Here is a 17,102-nt window from a genome sequence, read left to right as displayed (position 1 = left end):
GAACCCCCACCAAACTTATTTGATAAATTCTCTTGAGTCTATTCGAAATCGTGCAGCCCGTTTTATTTCTTCTACGTACGGCTTTCCTTCGAGTATCTCAGCTATAAAGTCGTCCCTCGGTCTCCCCACACTTGTTTCTAGGCGGAAAATAGCAAGGCTCTGTCTTTTTCATAAAGTATAATATACATTTCCCGACATACACACTTCATTATTGCTACCCCCACTGCGCACCTCACGCCGCCTACATAACTCAATGAGCAAGCAGCGCCTGTATGGCTCCACAAATGCGTTCAACAAATCTTTTCTTCCTATCGCCATAGAGGAGTGGAATAACCTGCCTGAATCTATAGCAACTGAACGCGACCCTAACAAATTCAAGATGTCATTAACAGTATACGTATACAACTAGACCCCATGTCCAAAGAGTATGTAGTACGACCACACCCAGATGTTAGTGTATAGTTTCCATGTATGGTGTTCTCCTTGCTCTTTTTTACTCGCTGTTACCTAATGTGCTAATCTGATTCTTGTTACACATGCTCCTCCTATTGGCGCCCCATGTGTCGTGTCTTCGTTATTTCCTCTTGTGACTACATGTGCTCAAACTACTGAAGGGATCACTACAAGCCTGTTGTGCGCCAACCTTGCTTGTGTGCCCTCCATACTTCTGGCTCACCTTTTCTTGAATGATGTTAAATCTGTTGTATTTTCTCCCTCGTTAATTTTTCTTAAGCCATTGTTACCCCATTGTTACTTCGTTTTATTTTTCTTAAGCCATTGTTACCCCATTCAGTCAAACGGCTGCTGGGATGAGTCCCTTCTGGTTTCTGCCCCCAAACGGCTTCCCTGCTTTACATGTTGCCCGATCTTTCTCTTTGGTGTTCCATTTGTTTTTCCTCCAGTCTTGTTTTTTCTTTTGTATCTCCGAACATGTATACGCTTTCACGTTTTTCGCTTCCCCCCATTTGTGCAATCCTCCTGTTATTGATGTTGTCATGTTTATGTAGTCTTATTGTTCTTCCTGTTGTCGTGTTTCCGGGGCTTTGATATTGCCTCTGTGTTTTCCCCTTGTTTTATCATGTCGTTTCTGCCCCCCTCTTATGTAATGTAATGGCCTTTAGGGTAATGAAATGAAGATGATGAATGATGATGAAAACTGATTTAAAGGAAACATGACATTGTCGTGTGAAAAGGATGACGAGTGTAGTAGTATATGAGTCCTGTAGAGTTCTTAGAAGGGTTAGGGGCGTGTTATTTGTGGGCTTTGCATTGCATAAATATGGGGATAGCGAATAGACGCTCTCCATACCTGTTACAAAAGTGTCTTGAATAGTCTGTGAGCAGATGGGAGCGTGTTGCATGTGTGTAGCCCATCTGTAACCTCGCCGAGGTTACTTCATAGTATCCGTTGCGTGTGTCGGTCTTGGATGACCCAAAATTGATTTTATCACTTGCAATTTGTTGTAATTGGGAGACCATGACGGGGGACGTAGACAATGCGTTGCGCGTTTGATAGGTCAAAGTGCGCTAGATACCTGCTGAAGCTTGCATGCGTAAATTCGGCCTCTTGATTTTACAAATAGCAGCTAGGGGAGAAGGAACAAAAAATCCCCGCTTTAGTTCTGGTTTCCTTGGCATTCGAAATGAGGCTCTCCCGTGTCATTGTATCTGAGGAAACATGAAAAATGAATAAGTGGTAAAAGGTTTTATATTCGGAGGACACGATCTAGGGACATCCATTCTTGCGTAATTCCTATATTATAAAAGCAATTAAAAGCCTTCTAATATTTATTGTGTAAGTAACAACTGAAGATGGGTTAGGAAACCTTTACGAATGCATGGTGAGCTCGTTCGTCTCTGTCACAAACTTTACGAACGGCCAAACGCACCCACCTTGCTTCGGCTTCGCTACTTTACACTACTATGTTTCTTGTATGTCCCTCAAACGCCGTAAAACGGTCCTTAGCACTTGAACCGTCTATGCTTCCAATTTCGCTCCCGGTAGCACTGACCTAGGCTGCTAATGCTCGTTATATTGTCCATCAGAATCGGTATTGAGTCGCCGTCATCCCCATTCCTCCTCTTTTTGTCGCTCGTCACTAGCCGGAGAATCACTTCCACAATGTATACAAAGGTTCACGGTGTTCATCAGCTGTTTTGAGACGGCCCAGGACCAAACGCTCCATCATTAGGAGTAGGTGCGGAGCCGAGCTTCGACTGACATCTCCTGGCACAGTCTCTTACGCCTCACTTGAAGGCAAACTTTAAAACGTTGTCTTTCTGCTACATTGTTAGCTTGTATCTGTCGCCCTCGCCATTACAGAGCAACGAGTTATCGAAGCAATTTCTAGGCCGACTTGCACAGTGCCTTGTTACACAATACACGAGCACTGCCTTGAGACTGCTTTTTTAGGGAGGTGTTAACTTCCAGCGCCTGCCTCTGTAGCTATACCTAGGTTAAATTCATTAGCTGTTTTTAAAGAATTTCAGAGTTGTTCGACTCGCGAGTATATGTCCTGCCTTTTATAGTTTTTCTCTCAATATATTTCTCCAAGGCTTTCGTGTGATGCGCTGCGGGGGATGATAGACTCTAACTACTGGGCGCTAATTTGTATAGTATGTGTAGTATGTCGATCACATGTCTTCCTCACTAGTTCTAAGTTGTGTGTTCTCGTCATTCAAACTTGACCCCTGTTTCACTAGCGCGTTCTACTGTTTTTTAGTGAAATACAAGTAGACAGAAATGTCAGCTACCCCTTTTGAGGTGCCGCTTAATGTGCTTTTGGAGTGAATTTTCTGATTCAAAGCCTCAAAGTTTTCTGATTTTGGGTACCAGTGAAGAGCACCATTGAAAAATTTTTTGATGGCACTTTTCGAAAAAAAGCGATAGTAAATATTGGTTGCGAATTCTTTGTGCAAACGATGAAAGTATAATTATGTTTTATGACAAAACAGCGGTGAGCATTAACAGCATTCGTTTTCACTCTGCGTTTCAGCTTGATAAAATTGTCCAGGGTTCCGACGTTTTCGACGCAGTTTTGTCTGCGGGTTTCCGCGTTTGTTAGTTTGCAGATATGCTGGAGGTTTTATTTAGCAAAGATTTCAGTGACAAGGAATAATGGCAGTCGGGATCATGCACAACGAAGTTCGCTCCCCTGTCCCAATAGGTGACCACAGCAACAGGGAAGGACCTTCCTGTACGACTTCAAAGCAACAAGCATAAAAGGCATGCTGGTTCATGCATCGTCTGCAGCCATCTAGTAGGCTACCTCAAGCGTGGGGTCACACATATTTCAGAATAAAGGCAATGAACCATATTTAATTTCAGATCCGAGAGTAGCCCTGCTTGCATGTAAATTAAGAAAGTATCAGAACAAAATGCAATGAACCATATTTATTTTCAGTTCCTAGAGTAGCCCTGTTTGCATGAAACTTAGAAAGTAGAATTCCGATAGCTATAACAGTCGCGGACGTCTGGATCCAGCTTCATTGGGCGGCATTTATGTCTGTATACATGAAGACAGCATATAGTATCGGGAGTATCCAAATTTGTTGCATTGATGTCGTAGTCTACACGCACCCAAAGTTCACAATTTGGCTTTCCGCTCTCGTCGGCGGTCAAATTTGCCCCTAGAAAACATAAAAAACGCGGATTGAATTCAGTAAAACCCTCAGTAGAACCAAAAGAAGCGAAAACGGTGGCAAATCAAAGGTATCAGGTCACTGAGTTTTGTATACTTAGAAAGACTATCTTTGTTCCTGCCAAAAATATAATTTATAGCAAGAAATCACGGACATAACGTGACTTCCTTTTGGCATCAGTTCGCTTCAGTTCCCACACAGCTCATAAAATTAGTCCTTTAAATATTTTTAACAGCGCAATGCTCAGGTGCATTGTTTAAAATTGAATGGATAACCAAAATAATCTAAACAAAAAACTATAACTCAGTTACTAACTCAGGAATTACAAAAAATGTAAACCGCTGAGATGTTAGTGCGGCGAAATTAGGGAGTAGTAATAATTTACAGTTGTTTTCCCTTTACCATGCAACAGATACGTACGCTTTGTTTCCGCCCTGGCGCTATCGAACGTTTTGCTGATGCCTCCCACAAAGATACACTGAGCATTAACAGTTTATGCAACGCAAATATTCTCAGACGTTCTCAATTATCCTTCACCATTCCTCTCCGGTGTGCCTTTTATCCCAGGCTAAGGCAGGCGTTTAAAACCTGAGGGAATGCAAAACAGGAACCGGAGAGAATATCCCATAACAAAAAATGTTCGCAGGAGATTTTTTCTCCTGCCTCATCTTACTGCACGACATAATTGTACACACGGCTAAAATTAGCGTTTTCTACCAATCTACCTACCTTACAGCGTTTTCTTCACAGCCATAAGCACGTAATTATTATTTTGGTCCTTAAAATTTGCTGTCACCTCTCATCATAAATTTAGTGTTTACCTTTTATTTCCTGCTTAAAACAAAAACTGTGAGGGGTAACCATTCTTTTAGTTCACGATATTTCACAGTGGAAACATCAACATGTCTAAGTAGCTTGTCTCTCTATACATCCTTTTTTTGCTACACTGATGTGCGAATTTTTATTTTGCACTGTTGGCAAACCGGGTGAGCACATCGTGCTTATATTAGGTAACCAGATCTACGCTTGAAAAAATTTTCGCGGAGGTCGCAAATTGTAACGAATTGAAAGGTTGCACGTAGGAGTAAGCGTCCGCCCTATATCGATGCGTGCAACAGAGAGAAATACAGGAGGCTGAGCACAAGGATAAAATGTGAAAGCATTGTATGCCCCATCAGGCGAGAAATACGGGCGTTGTCCGTGCACACTACCGTTTTAACATACGCGTTTTTATTAAAGAAACTCTGGCAAGGTTATGAATGAAACCCTAGAGGCCACGGCGACATTTACGTGACTCACCCCCCACTTTAAACGGCCACAACGAGAAACATGGCGCTTAAGGTGGTTATAGTTAGAATGAAAGGGCGTCAAACGGAAAGTGAAATAAAAACACATAGGACTTCTTGAGCTTCGAAACTTATAAAGAAAATGTTGGCTAAGGGAAAAACCATCGGGTGCCCATCGAGTCGCCATCAAGCCTAGTATGTTTTGGAGTGCCTCGTTTTTCTCGTGGCATACGTGCTTATGCCTGGGATGTACCGCCAGTTGCTGAACCATCTAAAGCGTAGAAATGAACATGCGCAACAATTTCCTGTGTACGCAGAGAAGAAATAACTGGGCTACGCTTGGCGGCGTTTTGGAGGGCTCGGAATTACTACTGGCCATTGAACGGACCCCATAAGAACGTTTAGCTTCGTCGCCTTAATAATATAAATGTCCCCAGTTGCAACGATGTATGCTCTGTCAATAGTCTCACCATAAGACTTCTGACAGGTTTAAAATGCCAACACTGCAACGGCGATGAAGCCCACAAGGCAAAAATGCGCCGCAAAGTTTTAAGTAGGGAGGGCATTCTCAACGACACTTTGTGGAATAAAGTCAATTTTATAGCGCACCTCTTAAGCGCCCGCTTATGCGGTTTCACGTCACCATCCACCTTCTTGTCAAGGAGCGCACAAAGAGGTGCGATCGAGATAAAGCGCGCTTGAAAGCGGAGGAGGAAAGTATGGCAAGTTTGGAGACGGGTGGTATGCCGAGGCGACGTGATACATGCAGCAGGCCAATGACGCCTGTATAATTTTGCCTAACGCGTCACCGGCTTTTCAATTGCAGTGGTCGGGACGCTTAGTTCAGGCACTCATCCGCTATGTCGAGCGCGCTGGCGGACGTCCCGCCTTACGTCACTGTTCGAGAGTTGCGAGTGCTGCCCCCACGTTTACGGCGTTTCTTTGTATGCTTGCCTGTGGGGCTTCCAGAGCCGTTTCGCACACATCTTAGCCGCGACGGGGCGCTAGTTCGGAGGCTTCTGGGGAACTCGTTCAACGTGTCGCTCGCTTCATATATACCTGCTGCATTTTTCGAAAGATCAAAGACGAAGGCAGAAGTGAAATAGTGCAAGAACATATTAATTGTCGGGTAGACAATAGCAAACAAAAACAATGTCTTCGGATGGTACAGCCATTATTTTGCTCATATTTATCTCTGTGTAGGATTTAGTGAAAAAAAAAATTGCAAAAGCGCTCACTTTTACCATTACTTTCCAAAACAATATCGCGTGCTTGTAAATTTCAGGAGATTATAGAAAACAAAAGGATAAGCAGCTGAGGGTCCAGCGACGCTGTCTGGTCGCTTCTACAGTACAGTTCTCAATATTAAAGCGGTACCGGTGGGGAGGGCGAACAGCGTGGGCAAAACAAAGCCGAAATGTGGAAGAGACAAAGGGAGCTGCCCCACTCAGAAAATTTTGTTGCACGCGATCTAAGTAGGTAAGCCAAGTAGGTAGGCAAAGCTAAGTAAATAGGGGATCCAAGTAGGTCCGCCGTGACAAAGGCGGTTTTATCAGCGACAACCAAAGACAGACAGGCATGGTGCGAGCAAGAAGGTGTAGGAACACCTTCTGGGGAACGCTCGATAAACTGCCAACTATTTTGCATAGTGGACGAGACGTAGCGCTGGCTGGCGTACATGAAAGCACGTAGGAAGGCTACGGAGCGGGAAAGGGTAGGAGAAAGGGTAGTGTCTGTTTGGCCATTTTGCACTCACGCGTTAGGCAATGATTATACTGCAGTAGAACGTAAAGTTGAGCTAGTTTGATCTGGTTCGAGTTTGAAGCGCGGACAGACGAAACACAAGAAGAGGACAACACGAGCGCTTTCTATCAACTGTTCATTGAATACAAAAACACACACACACACACACATTTATACTGGATAGTTCATTCACAACACATGCGCAAAGAGCATGAAGATCACTTTTGTTATCATGCATTCCCATCCCCATGACCCTCGATTGCTGCTTCCAAAGATTTGACTTCATTTTGCTGTAGTATTATCAATGGTTGGGCGACACACGCGTCTCGTGCTTTCCGTATCTTCTAAGGTTCAACGATGAGGCGACACATCTCATCTGTGTGCGCATATTCTGCTGTCGCACTCCTACAAGCTGGCTGCACCCTTTTTAATTCCTTTTAAGATTCCGTGTTCCCCCCCTCCCCCCAAGAATAAAGAAAAATAAAGTGGGGAACAATACCCGCTCCAGCAAAGCTATGGCAGGTTTAAAGCCAATATAAAATAAATGAATGGGGCTAAAAGCCAAACTTTCTCTTTTTTTAATGAAAGCCAATTTGCAGGGTTAAAAAAAATTGACACGTTGAGTAATTTTCCCAGAAGTCGCCTAACTTTACCCTCACTGTGACGCAAATATTTCAGCAAGCCAGTATTGAGGAGTAGCGACAGGTGGCCGAACGACACGCCCGCGGCTGAAGCGCTTTTTTCTAAGACGCAAGTAACTCCACGATTGTTACATATTGTGGAGGAGTGATGCGAAGCAGATATATCTAGTTCTCCTCGAGCCTCATCGAAGCACCCACGGCCTAACGTGCGAGTACCAATTTCCCACAAGTCGCCTAACTTTGCCCTTACTGTGACGCAAATATTTCAGCAAGCCAGCATTGAGGAGTAGCGACAAGTGGCCCAACGACACGCCCGCGGCTGAAGCGCTTTCTTAGACGCAAGTTACACCTCATATTACACCTTCACCTCATATTAAGCGCTTTCTAAGACGCAAGTAACACCTCATATTTACTTGCGTCTTAGAAAGCTTCTAAGGTTCAAGCTTCTAAGCTTCTAAGGTTCAACGATGAGGCGACACATCTCATCTGTGTGCGCATATTCTGCTGTCGCACTCCTACAAGCTGGCTGCACCCTTTGAAGGCTTTGCATGTAGTGCAAAATTCGAGTTCGGCGTTCCTTTCGTGAAATTCTCATGCTCGAGCAGTCTCACATTTAAGCGGCCACCGGTTTGACCGATGTAGTGCTTTTTCCGCAGTCCAACGGAATGTTGTACACAACACCTTTCTTGCACTCTACATACGGGTCCCGGTGTTTGACGACGCATTCTTCAGAATCTTTGCACCCTCCATCTATTCTCCTAGCAACGCTTCCGCAGATTCTGCCAAGCTTGTTCTCAGCCGTAAACACAACGACGACGCCATAGCCTGCAGCGACCTTTTTCAGGTGATGCAGAAGGTTGTTTATGTAGGACACCACCGCCATCGTCCTTCTACTATCCTGCTCTTCCCTGCAGGGCGGCCCCTGGCTCGATCGCTTCAATTCCCCCAACAGTCGCTCTGAAATTGAAGCAAGCAATGTCGTAGGAAAACCCGCTTGTGTCAGCCTCCAGACATGCACTTCGAAACTTGCGTGTATCATGTGTACACACGACTTGTTAATTGATGCCTTTAGGCACGACATGGCGAAGCCTTTTTTCACGAACTTTGAATGGTTCTAAGCGAAGCTCAGCAACGGCTTTTCAGATCTTGGTGCATACGACCAGCATACGTGGTCTCGTTCAAACTTGAGGCTTAGGTCTATGAACTGAATTGCGGCTTCCTTCGGTGTTTCCATTGTAAAGTTCAAGCCATTTCCACTCCTTTTGAACAACTCCAGAACATGGTTGGGGCGTACCCGCCGCGGTGGGTCAGTGGCTAAGGCGCCGCGCTGCTGAGCACGAGGTCGCGGGTTCGATTCCCGGCCGCGGCGGCCGCTTTTCTGATGGAGGCGAAAAGCAAAAACGCCCGTGTGTACGAGATTTCGGCGCACGTTAAAGATTACCAGGTGGTCAAAATTAATCCGGAGCCCTCCACTACGGCGCGCCTCATCGCCTGCGTTGCGTCGGCGCGTTAAACCCTACAATCAATCAGATCAATGGTTGGGGCGTATTTCTTTCATTTGATCCACAATCACTAGATAGTCGTCTACAAACCGGAAGGCACTATCGGCGATGTCGTTCATTGACTTCATTGATTGAAGGGTTTAACGCGCCGACGCAACGCAGGCGATGAGGCGCGCCGTAGTGGAGGGCTCCGAATTAATTTTGACCACCTAGGGATCTTTAACGTGCGCCGAAATCTCGCTCACACGGGCGTTTTTGCTTTTCGCCTCCATCAGAAAAGCGGGCGCCGCGGCCGGGAATCGAACCAGCGACCTCGTGCTCAGCAGCGCAACGCCTTAGCCACTGAGCCACCGCGGCGGGTGATGTCTTTCATCTGCTCGTGCACGGTCTTATCAATATGGCTAGAAATACGTCGCTGAGGATTGGAGCCACTGTCGAACCAATGCGTATTCCCGATTTTTCCTTGGAAGTGCACCCCTCCCACGCAACCACTGTACAATTCAAATAAAGCGACAAAAGCTCCAGAAAACTTTCGACAGAAATACCGCCGCTGGTTGTCAAGGCAAACTCGTCATTCTCATCAGTAATACATTGTTTAACCCACTGCATCAGTTGGTCATGGCGAATGGAATAGAATAAGTCCTCTACATCAATGGTCAGTGCATTGCACAGTCCCGGGTTATCCGTTGTCAAGTAGTCGATGATGTCCTCCGAGTTACGCACCAGGAGCGGCTACACGTAGCGGAGTTTGGCGAGCGCATCCTGCAAGTACCGTGACACCACAAATTGCCAAGTGCCCCGCTCCGAAACAATGGCACCGGAAGGAATGCCCGGGTTATGTGTCTGCGCAATAAAAAAGAGCTTCAAATCCTGACCCTTCGCATTCTTCACTCCGCTACTCAGGGATTCAAGCCCCTTCCCAGGCGGCACAGAAAGTGTGCCCCAAGACCGGCCCGTCTATGGCCGCTTTCTGGCATGTCCGGCCAGCATTCAGGTTCTGGCAGCCACTGATCATGCGTTGAACGGCCAACATTCGGCAACCAGCGCTTCGGTATTTTTCCGTCCGCCCGTGTCCGGACGCACAACGGCACCTAACCGGCTGCCAGATATTCAGTTCTCTTACGGCTGCCGATGTTGAGAAAGAGAACGGCCGAAGTACGGCCCTAGGGCATCCGTTTTTTTTTCGGGAAGCGGTAACAGGCCGAAGCACGGCTAGCGACCGGCCACAGAATATGCGTATTCTTGCGGCAGTTGGTGTTCGAAAGGAGACCGGCCGGAGCGCGGCTGCCGTGCATTCGTTGTTTCAACGGTGAACCGCGCGTCCGGCGGTAGAATATTCGTTTCCTTCGGGCAACCAGTGTTATGAAGGATACCAGCCGACGTACGGCCCCAGAATATACGTTTTTCATTCGGTTAGCTGTCCTCGGCCGAATTACGGCAAGCGAATGGCCACCGAATATATGGCAACCGGTGTTCAAGAGGAGACCGGCCTACGTAAGGTATCTGGTTATACGTCGTTTTTTCGGCAAACGGCATACAGCCGAACAACGGCACGCGTCTGGGCGCCGAGAATTCATGCAAAGACGTGTTTGGAAGGAGACCGACTGATTTTTTCCTGGGGGCAGAAAAAGCCGTTAGGGAGCCGAACGACGGGGACGCGTTTTTCATCCGCTCCGTGTTTCTACGTTTTAAATGAACGAACATCGTTTTTCAAACAGTAATGAGTGTTCTCGGTGAACGGGCAAGGTGCAAGGACTCACTGGACATTAGCAGGGAACGTTTTAGGCCATCGAAATGTCATTTATTGCCACAAGAAGACTGTGCCACAGTGACGGGTGAGCTAAGCCTCGCCAGTCATCGCCGCTACGACGCCTCTACCGCCGGCTTCGTCGACGCATCAGCTCGAGGATATTCGCTCCCTCAAGAAATGGAGAGCATTGGAGACATCGACCCGGCAGAGATGTCCGATCCGAGATGAAGATGGTTCACCAGAATAACTGGCCTTCAAGGGCGTCGAGCAAGCGGCCACCACACAGGAGCTAAAACGCGCCACCATGTTAAGGACTCCCCACCAAAGAAAGGCAAGTGCGAGCAAAAGCGCAAGTTATTCTGCGTACAATTAAACTGCGACAAGCAATGTTGCACTATGTTGTTGGTGATAATCGTAGAAGAGACTCGCTCGCGCATTGGTAGGATCAACTTCATGCCCTGCACTATGTTACTTCATGGGATTTTACGACTGCCTATTTAGAAAAAAAACTATTTTAAATTTGCGATAACAACAGAGCCTTGTAGCTGACGAAGCCTAGCTGTTAATTTAGTTCTGATGTTTGAAGGTGAGCTTAGCTACTTTTGGGATATGACTCATTTGGTTAAACATAATCGCCAGCATCCTAGCAAGCACGGATTTTGTCAGGATTTTCTTGCTCAACGCAGATTGTTGAGTTCACGCACGATTTGGTTCTTATAAGCTTACAGTGGTTGACTGTATATTCTTGGACTGCAAAAAAGGAAATGATGGTGTTCCATATCCCCTTCTGCGTAGTACATTTCGTCCTATGAACTGAATGAATCGGTTTTTGCATTATTATTACTATTGGCCCTATAACTTTGTTAAAAAGTACTGTGTAGTTTACCGGACTATAGCGAATGAACGTGATTCCGTATACCTGCAGCTTTATTCGAATTTAATAACATCCTGGTGTGCTGATTCAGAAAAGTTTTTGGATGTTAAACAGTGTGTTAACGTGGCACCTTTACAAGAAAACCTTCATTCCAACTGAATACGTATACCGTAAATTATGCTGCTGTGACAACGGCCGAGGAATATTAATACCTAGGAGTTTATTTAGGGAGTGGTTAGAGGTTAAATAGGCAGGTTCACACCATAAACGTTACGGCTGCATATGCTTTTGTCTTTCTGAGACGAAATTTCAGTGAACCTCCATCTAACTGAAAATAAAAACCGTATTTCACTCATGTGCGCTCAATCTTGGAGTACGCATGTGTTTTCGTGGATCCCTACACCAAAGAGCTGGTTGATACGCTCGAAAACATACAGAATATGTCAGTGCGATTCGTATTAGGTAATTGTCACGCTCAACTTAGCATGAGAGAAATTAAAAGTAAACTGAAATGGCAGGACGTGAAAGATCACAGACGAAACCACAGGTTGAACTTTTTTCGTAATATCTATCATTCGAAAACTGAAGTAGAAGGGGAGAAGTATGTCCAAGCGCCATTCTACATATCGCAAAGTGGGACCGCTAGCTTAAAGCAAATTATTAACTTTCCTTTAAAAGTGGCGCCTCGCGCGGTTCATTTTATTTTACATCAATACTGCAGTGTAATTATCTTCCACCCATGATTGCATTAACTGTTTATATTGACGATTTTCAGCGCGCTTTGTAGAATTATTTTGTTATTTTGTCTCATATTTAATGCTTAGTATCTCCCTTCTGTAATGCATGCAAAGGCAAGCAGGCATCAAATAAATAAATAAATAAAACAATGAATGAATAAATGAATATAAATAAATAAATAAATAATAAATAAATAAAACAATGAATAAATGAATGAATAAAAATAAATAAATAAATAAATAAATAAATAAACTTCCAGAGGCGCAAGTTTGCCTCCGACGGGTTGAGAACCCTACGGATTCAACCTTGACCAATAAAATTTTTATTGCCCTATTCGTTGCAGTATGCAAGGTTTCCTGTATGCATGCTACCATTGCTATGTTATTGGTTTGAAACAAATTATGTAACTCTAATTTTACGCGTTTCCTTGCGTGATCACAGAGGTATACAACTGCAGCCACCTGAAGCAGGGCGTCATTCGCAACGCGTCTAGAATTTTTTTAACGTAGTATGACATTAGAAGTAAATTAAGTTCTTTTGGACTATTACGTGGTGTGGACCTATACTCATGAAAACAACATTAAAATAGATTGAAAATGAAAATACCTGTTCGCTCCTTCTTAGAATCAGCCCTGCCCAAGGTCATCAGAAAAGTGGATCGAGTAGAAATGTCTTTGCAAGAAAAATGGGCAAAAACTGGACATACTTTTTTTGTGAAGGAGTTATATTAAATGCTCCTGAGTGTTTTGTTGAGAACCAAAACGCTTCGTAAAGGCATTCACGCCGGTTTTATATACAGCAAAATTGGTCAAGCAACTGTTATAAAAATAGTTTATGTAGTCATAGCATGAAAGTGTTCCGGAATATTGCCCTAAAAGAAATTGGCTAAAAGCGGCGCAATTTATCTCTCTGAAATTCAACCCACTAAAGTATGCGCCCTCCGCCGCGCCCCCCCCCCCCCCCTCCTCTTTTCCCGTTTATTACAGGTAAGCCGCCCCACAGAGGATATCAGGACCTGGACAATACATCTATTCAAGCTCTACAAAGAACTGAATATTTTCTGGGTTGGGCAGTAAAAGAGGCACAGCAATTAAAGGAACGACAATTTGTGAGCACTGTTTAATAAATGAATTTTGCTGTCAACTGAGGCTGGTAATTAAGCAAGGCTGCGCTGAAAGCTTGACGGCTGGTGGTTACGCGTGAGCTCACTTTCATGTGGCTGCATTGGACCCAGAATGCTGGGTTTGAGCTGCTTCTGCACTGCGCGAATGAGTCATCTGCTTTCGCGACATGCATTGACCGGCCTCAGTACAGTTAACATACTGTGGCTGAACTCCAATGCCCGTAGCACGGCCGTATTTCCGGTAGCTTTAGTCCGGCTGGAGTCCGACGACCGCATCTCGGCTGTAATCCGGCGGCCGTACTTCGGCCGTACACGGGTGGCTTTGGAATGGCCGGAGCCCTACGGCTGGAATCTGGCCGTATGACCGTAAGCCGGTCGACTGGCCGACGGACACTGGCCGTTGGACAGCCATGGGAGTACGGCCGTATACGGCCAAAAGGCCCACATTTGGACATGGGCCGAACATGGCTGCCGGAAAACGGCCGGACAGAAAATCACCGGCCAAAGTACACCGGCCTGTTTTAGGCCGAACAGTCCTGCGCTGCGTGGGTTGTGCTGTAAAAGGGCCACCGCTCGCTTTTTCATCTGTCCTGGGTCCTCCTCTATTTGCTTGAAGTTCTTCTGCACGGACGCGAGTGTCCTCGGCGAGAACTGCTCCTCCGAAGACACCACAAAAAAAACCTTCCTTGTCGCCCACTAAAGGTCGAACCCGATGATTTGCCAGAAAACTCACGAGAGGGCCTATCCATCCTCATACCTCTTTCTTTTGTAGGGCTGGCTGCCCTAGATACCACCTCCGCGCATTGAGATACACAGCGGGCTTTTTTTTCTTCTGCCACTTAGGTTGACACTTTACGCGACATGCCCAGAAGTTCAACTGGGGTCATCGAAGGATTCAAGCATAATTTTTGCGGCAGCTGCTACGTTTTTCTGTGGCGTTCTTCAAGCGGTTGGTCACCAAGGACAAGGACTTCCCGGACTGAAATAGTCTCCTTCCGTTTCTTCGATAGTGTCTGTCTGATAGGGCACCACAAAAACTGGGTGATTTGGTCCACCGTCCCATACCACTCCTGGTACATCAGGTAGCCGCCGTACTGTCCTCCTGCACTTGCACACACCACACGTACGTTGCCCTTATACAGCCTGAGCTCTCCGCACCATTCTGCGCGCACAATACGGCACATCCTCCTTGTATGACCAAGGGAAGGCTCCAGCCACCCACACAAGGCCTGTACATCCGCCGGGCAGCGATGGTACCTAACATGCTACGACGCCGTCCTCATCCTGCAGGATGACAGTGCGATTAGGGCTGATAGAAGTTAAGGGTATTCAAACTGAAAGTTAAACAGGGAAAAGAGCTCAAAGAACTAGAAGTAAACTGCAGTAGAACGAAAAGTTGAGCTAGTTGGATATGGTTCATGTTTGAAAGCGCGGACAGACGAAACACACGAAGAGGACAACACGAGCATTTTCTATCCAATGTTTATGCAATACAAAAACACACACACATTTATACTGGATTGTTCATTCACAACACATGCGCAAAGAGCATGAAGATAACTTTTCTTATCATGCATTACCACCCCACATGACCCTAGATTGCTGCATCCAAAAATCTGACTTCATTTTGCTGCGGTGGTATCAATGGCTGGGCGACACAAAGTTGGCGAAACAAGGCTTCAAAGTTGGTGAAACAAGACAGCCATGTCGTGCATAAAGGCACCAATTAACAAGTCGTGTGTACTGATGATGCACGCAAGTTTCGAAGTGCAAGTCCGGAGGCTGACACAGCGGGTTTTCCTACGACATTGCTTGCTTCAATTTCAGAGCGACTGTTGGGGAAAATGAAGCGATCGAGCTAGGAGCCGCCCTTCATGGAAGAGCAGGAGGGTAGAAGAAAGATGGCGGTGGTGCCCCACATACACAACCTTTCCCATCATCTCAAAAAGGTCACTGCGGGCTGTGGAGTCGACGTTGTGTTTACGGCATGGAACAAGCTTGGCAGAATCTGCGGAAGCGTTGCTAGCAGAATAGAGGGGGAGTGCAAAGATTCTGAAGAATGCGCTGTCAAACACCGGGACTCGTATGTAGAGTGCAAGAAAGGTGTTGTGTACAACATTCCGTTGGATAGGAGAAAGCACTACATCAGACAAACAGGTCGCTGCTTAAATGTAAGACAGCGCGAGCTTGAGAATTCCATGAAAGAAACGCCGAACTCGAATCTTGCAAAACATTGTAAAGTCTGCAAAGGGTGCCAGCCAGCTTGTAGGAGTGTGTCAGCAGAATATGCGCACAAAGGTGAGATCTGTCGCCTCATCATTGGAGCTTACAAGTTACGAAAAGCAGGAGACGCGTGTGTCGCCCAGCCATCGATACCACTAGAGCAACATTAAGTCAAATTTTTGGATGCAGCAATCGAGGGTGATGGTTGGGAATGCATGATAACAAAAGTAATATTCATGTTTTTTGCGCATGTGTTATGAATGAAAAATGTGTCTGTGTGTTTTTGTATTGAATGAACAGTTGATAGAAAGCGCTCGTGTTGTCCTGTTGTGTTTCCTGTCGTGTCGTTGTTGTGTTTCGTCTGTCCGCGCTTCAAACATCAATAAATGATTATGTAGGCGGCGTTGAGCAATCATGAGGCGTTTTCGATAAGATTGCAGCTCCCGCGGCGCTCAAGCATCCCGTGGAGTAGCCCGGTAATTTTTGGCCATTTTTTTGTTTTTAACATTTTTAACACCCCCAAAACTATTAAACGCGCTACCAAAAATTTTGCTCCTTTAATTAATGCTTGTTTAGTTATAGCAACGTTTCCATTCGAAACCATGGTATTCAGAAAGCGATATTGAATTATATTTGCTACAGAATTCGGAACTATTATATAAACTCATATTTGTCTTATTGTTTTGATTCTGTATTGTCGTTCTGATGAATGGCTATTTTGCGGCGTTCCCGCCGTGGTGGCTCAGTGGCTAAGGCGTTGCGCTGCTGAGCACGAGGTCGCGGGTTCGATTCCAGGCCGCGGCGGCCGCCTTTCTGATGGAGGCGAAAAGCAAAAACGCCCGTGTGTACGAGATTTCGGCGCACGATAAAGATCCCCAGGTGGTCAAACTTAATCCGGAGCCCTCCACTACGGCGCGCCTCATTGCCTGCGTTGCGTCGGCGCGTTAAACCCCACAATCAAACAAATTATTTTGCGGCGTATTTATTATTCTTTTAATATGTAAACAGCGGACAAGCGGATACCTGACACTATATAAGGATTCGCTTACATTGGTTCGGCATTTCGTTCCATCCTTTTTATGGGCTGACGTCGGCGTTGATATTGCTTTGCTCATTCTGAATGCATCTTTCCTTCACAAATACGTTTGAAGGAAGGTTACGTGTTTATAATAATTAGTTTTGGAGTTACGGCAAGCTTTCCAACCCTCGCCCGCCTCTTAAGAAATCAAAAATAATATACGCTTCCGAAATCAATACTATGTCCAGTGTACGTTTCCTGTTTTCAAATTTTCCTAATGCCGTTTCCCTCAACGTTAATTATTTGTATTCCTGTTGTTGGCTGTGCCTTCAATGTTTCTTTAAGGTGGTAGGCCACATAAAAAGTATATTTTTTGCACAAAATGGTGTTTTTGCTTTTGATGGTTTCTGTATGCCCAAACAATCAAGATAATTTTACAACAACAACCATTCTCCTTTCATCATTAGATCAAGAGTTACAGTACGTTTTCCATACCACGCCCTGAAATTCCAAAACCGAAACCAAAATCAAAACCACATTGTATGGGTTCAGAAATTAAGTG

General features: G+C 45.5%; 1 long non-coding RNA gene across 1 annotated transcript in view; it reads right to left on the bottom strand.

The window, feature by feature from the left end:
- Nucleotides 1-3,395: 3,395 nt before the first annotated feature.
- The window catches only part of LOC144144110 (uncharacterized), a 142,145-nt gene continuing 128,438 nt past the window's right edge, over nt 3,396-17,102 (bottom strand). Inside the window, exon 5 of the long non-coding RNA XR_013317158.1 lies at nt 3,396-3,630. This is a non-coding gene — a long non-coding RNA (uncharacterized LOC144144110). The remainder of the gene's footprint in view (nt 3,631-17,102) is intronic.

Source organism: Haemaphysalis longicornis, unplaced genomic scaffold, assembly GCF_048455015.1.
Source record: "Haemaphysalis longicornis isolate Haplotype H1 unplaced genomic scaffold, Haemaphysalis longicornis Haplotype H1 scaffold_62, whole genome shotgun sequence".
NCBI classification, from domain to species: domain Eukaryota; kingdom Metazoa; phylum Arthropoda; class Arachnida; order Ixodida; family Ixodidae; genus Haemaphysalis; species Haemaphysalis longicornis.
Note: the sequence above shows the minus strand (reverse complement) of the source record. Positions and strands in the feature narration are given on the sequence as shown.